Below are 4,324 nucleotides of genomic sequence, written 5' to 3'. Positions count from 1 at the left end.
GGGTGGTTTTCAAAATGTTTCCTGCCAGGTTTTCCTCAAAACACGTTTAGCTCGGATTTATCACTGTGAATTCGGAGGGGAGAGGTTTTGGCGGGGTTAGGCAGTGGCGCTATCCCCTGCCTGGCACACGGGATGGCGTCCCGGGCTGCTCAGCGCTCGGTCGCTTTACACCGCTGCCCTGCAAAGGTGCAGCCTGCAAAAGCCCTGAGCGGGGGTGAGCGTGGGGCTGCAGGGTGCAAACATCATAGCGCGGGCCGAGAAAAAACCAACACAATTCCCACCCGGGACATAAGCTGCAAGCTTTCCTCTGAGGGCTTACGGAGCTCGTGGAGGAGATGTGCACCGGGGATGTCCATGTGCTCCCACCGAGGAGTTTTAACAGCGGCGGAGTGGAAGCTTCGCAAGCCCTGCTGAGAAGCGGGGTACAAACCTCACTCAGTTTGAGGCACCGCATCACTTCAGCGCCAGCACGATCGGGGTGTGCGGCCACAGCCGCAGCAGGCGTGGTGACAAGGACATTTACGGGGGACCGACACAGACATCCTGACCCTCTTTACCAGGGCTGCGGGGAGTGTCGCGGACACGTGCTGGATACTTCTCCAGCAAAGAGAATACGGTGCGGTGCTGCCTGACAGCGTGTGCACGGCACAGCCAGACACGCCAGGAGAGAGGTCAGGGATCCGCCCCGGTGCCGTCTGGGCAGGCAGTCGGGAGCAAGTGCTGAGCTCTTTGGCCCGCGCGCTGTGAGTGAGGCTGGGAAGGAGCTGGGAGTTTTTTCCAAGAAGCCTTTGGACTTCAGAGTTACTGAGGGCAAACGGGTGTGTTTAGGAGGAAGTCACTAAAAGGAAGAAAATAAATTGGAAGTCCCGCGGCTGCCAAGAGGGCTTTGTTTTTCTCGCAGGTGAGCTGGCTTGAGCTGGGAAAGGTGTCCACAGGGAGAGCCTTTGAATCCGTGTTTCAGGCACAGCAGTGACTCTGCCTCGCCCTTACAGCCTCTCTTGAACCAGGCCTGGGCACTTGGGGTCACTGCACAAGTAGAGATGCAAACCTAGCTACACCCTGAGCTGTAACTAAACTCGGCTCTAGTTCGAGGCTAACTCTTGCCAGTCATATTTGTCCCCAAGAACTACCCATCCCTCTGGGGAAGTTCTGTGACCTGGAAGGCAGCACCCCAGCCCTTCATTTCCTTGCAGGGGTTGGAGTTGAAGCTGAGCTGTGGAATGCAAAACATCAGCAGATCTGCTTTATTTAGCTCTGGGAGCACATGCAATTATTACAGCATCCAGAAAAAGTCATCTCTGTGATTTCACCCCACTGGATCATGCCAAGTCTCTGCCACTACAAAAGCTCTGGCAGTGGGGAACATCACTGGCTCCTGGAAAAGCAAGGAGTTCCAGCCAACAGAACTGCCAAGGGAACTATAGTACTTACTGACAAACATACACAGCTTACCAGTTTCTATTTGTCCATAGGTGGACAGCCAGATCTTTGAACTTAATTTCCCTTCTCTTCCTCACCAGAATGAGGAGGTCCTGCAGTGCTGGCACCCCCACCACTGTAGTCTACACATTGTAGACCACATCTTTATTCCTTATGAACTGCGTTATCAGCAAAAAGATTAAGTTTGCCTGTAGTATTTAGGGCAAGTCTCTAAGTGTGTACTATGGTCCCTTTTATCAGTGCCTTATTTTTAGCACACGATAAAAGTATACCAGCAGTCATGTCTGATGCTGGTTAAAGTGGAAGGTACATGAGAGCCAGGAAACTCAGAATTAAACCCACACTTGACATTTACCAAAGATCAGACTGCTGAGAGTCATAACTAGGGAAAAGGAAATACATTTTCTGACTATTGCAGCTCTGTCACAATGAGATTTTTCAGTGCTGACAGTCTCAGGGCCAGATTGTACAAGATGTACAATTCCATGTCATTGAAGCTAACGTGTATCTGCCAATTTACCATCTTAAGTACTTAACACATAACATGAAGAAAAAAAGTCTGTCTTCAAAACCAGCAGAACTTGCACGTTCATCTCTTTTCAGTCCTTTCCCACTGTCACACTGCAGGGGAGCCTGCCTACTTCCTTCTTTACAGAATAGCTCAAAGTTACTTTAATACCTCAAAGCAGACTAACAGCTGAATGAATAGAAGCTAATCCAGGAAGTGGGCTGAAGGGATGCTAGGGAGACGTGAACAAGGTTGATTTTTACACAGTTGAATTTACAAAGGTTGTTCTGTTGATTAACAGAGATGATTAAACCAAAGTTTGTAGTCTATATATCAGTGTTTTGAGTTCACTCCTCACCATGAACTAGTCCTTTGTTCTCAGAACTAAAAGCAAGAAAAAATATCGGTATATTTAAATTTATGAATTGTATGCATTTTACTTCCCAGCTCGAGACATTGTTACTAAAGCAGATGGAGGATCAGGCTTCATCCTAGATTCCCATTCTGAAGCTTTCCTCAAGCACTATAGACAGTGTTTTAGCGGCCTCTGCTCTGGAAAATCCTCTTGTGGTTACCCCAGGAATGAGTGGTTATAGGCTTCAGGCCAGTGTGAGTGAGAAACAGCTCTTCAAGCCCATGAGATGAGAAACAGCAATTGGCAACTCATCTCCACTCCTTCCAGACCAGCGAGGTTTGCTGACAACACTGCAAATAGCAAAAAGCAGAGAAAGGCTGTAAGGAAAGCTCTTTTCCACCACCCCACTATCCCATACAGCATAAGACACCTGGCATTCTCAAATAACTTTTTGCATGATCATCGTTCCTTCACCTAGAGCTGTGTCCTTTCTGTGCACACCACAGTACAGCATTGAAAGTGCAGCTCAGATGCAGAGGCAAAACACATTAAAAGCTGTATTATCCATCCTGATTCCTACCAAGGCCAGACCAGGGTTAGCATACTTGTGGGAATATACTTGCTTAGCTGGGGAAAAAAAAAGAGGTTGGTTACCCTAAAACTCCTTGATTTATCCAGCTGTGTTAGCTTCTGAAGAGTATTATAGTCCCTCCAAATTTGCCAAAGTTAAGTTTTCAGGCCCACATAAAAAGACATTGCGTGTTTCGTGTTCTGCCACATCAAAGGCAATCACTCAATCCAGCAGACCTCCCTCTAAAGGGTCAGTACCACTTAAACTGGAATACCCCTCCTGGTCATTACTATCTCCACGCAGTGATAACGGCAGGGCTAATGCCTTTCAGAGTTTGGACTGAGCTATCACAGAGGACTGATTGCTGATTCAGCTTCCTGGTTAACACCAGGGTTAACATATAAGCTATTTTACCTGTCTTTCTAATTTATAAGCTAACCTACCTGTCTTTCTCACCCACAGTCAACGCAGGCATCTCCCAAGTTCCTCCAACCCCATAAACTCTATTCTGGTAACAGTACTTCTCTTCAAGGCAGGTGAAGTTTATGAGCAGCAGTCACCCACTTTACAAAAAGTGGGTCAGCCAGGCAATCAAAAACACTCTTGGCCTTCTCTTCCCTGGCCATAAGACAAGTAATGCTTTTTGCTTCCTCCTTCAGTAACAAGAGGTTTAAGCCTTTTGCTTGCTGCAGTCAACACCCTGAGGTACAAGAAGTTTCTAAGACCAAATGTTATTTTCTGCTGTACCACATGCCATTAAATTGACTTTATTTTTTTTTTTTTATGAATCCCTTGCTGTGGCTGTGACCTGCTTTTTCTGGTGTCTGACTTTTTAAGGTGTCATTTCTAAACTAAACTAACCATGGTAGCCAGTTCATGTATTAATACTGTGTTTTGGAATTTTGTGATTTCAGGAGAAACTGGCTCTCTCTTCAAAAAGTAGTTTACTGTGGCAAAGGCTTGGCAATGTGAATGTTGGGGATATTTCAGTACAAGCAGGAACAGGATTTTTTTTTTTCTTACAATCCTGTACCAAATCCCATCTCTCTCAGAGCCTCTGCTAGAATGGGTGCAGAAGCATGCCTTCTCTGATGGATATTACCTCCCCTCTTTTTTGGGCTACCTCCTTGGCATCTGCAGCTGCTTGAACCCACTTTGAATGAAAGCTTTTTAGGACCTAACACTATTATTCTTGTTCCATACAAGATTTTAGCACCGTGGATGCTGATGTAGGGTTCTGTGGGGCCTCATTTCCTCCCTTCTGCATCACAATTCACTAAAATAAAACAAAAGCATTATGGGACTCAGGGGTAAACATGAAACGCATTGTAACTTAGAGTATCCAAACACAACTTGGGTCTGCCTTAACTAGCATCGTATTTCCTTCTGCCAGACTTCTCCTCTTTCTCTGCATTCCTATTTAAGTCTCCACACCCACACCCTTGCATTC

General features: G+C 46.5%; 1 long non-coding RNA gene across 1 annotated transcript in view; it reads right to left on the bottom strand.

Moving 5' to 3' along the window:
* Positions 1-2,349: 2,349 nt before the first annotated feature.
* The window catches only part of LOC108444816, a 2,590-nt gene continuing 615 nt past the window's right edge, over positions 2,350-4,324 (bottom strand). Inside the window, exon 2 of the long non-coding RNA XR_001859518.1 lies at positions 2,350-2,653. This is a non-coding gene — a long non-coding RNA (uncharacterized LOC108444816). The remainder of the gene's footprint in view (positions 2,654-4,324) is intronic.

Source organism: Corvus brachyrhynchos, unplaced genomic scaffold (assembly GCF_000691975.1).
Source record: "Corvus brachyrhynchos isolate BGI_N302 unplaced genomic scaffold, ASM69197v1 scaffold312, whole genome shotgun sequence".
Classification (NCBI taxonomy): Eukaryota; Metazoa; Chordata; class Aves; order Passeriformes; family Corvidae; genus Corvus; species Corvus brachyrhynchos.
Note: the sequence above shows the minus strand (reverse complement) of the source record. Positions and strands in the feature narration are given on the sequence as shown.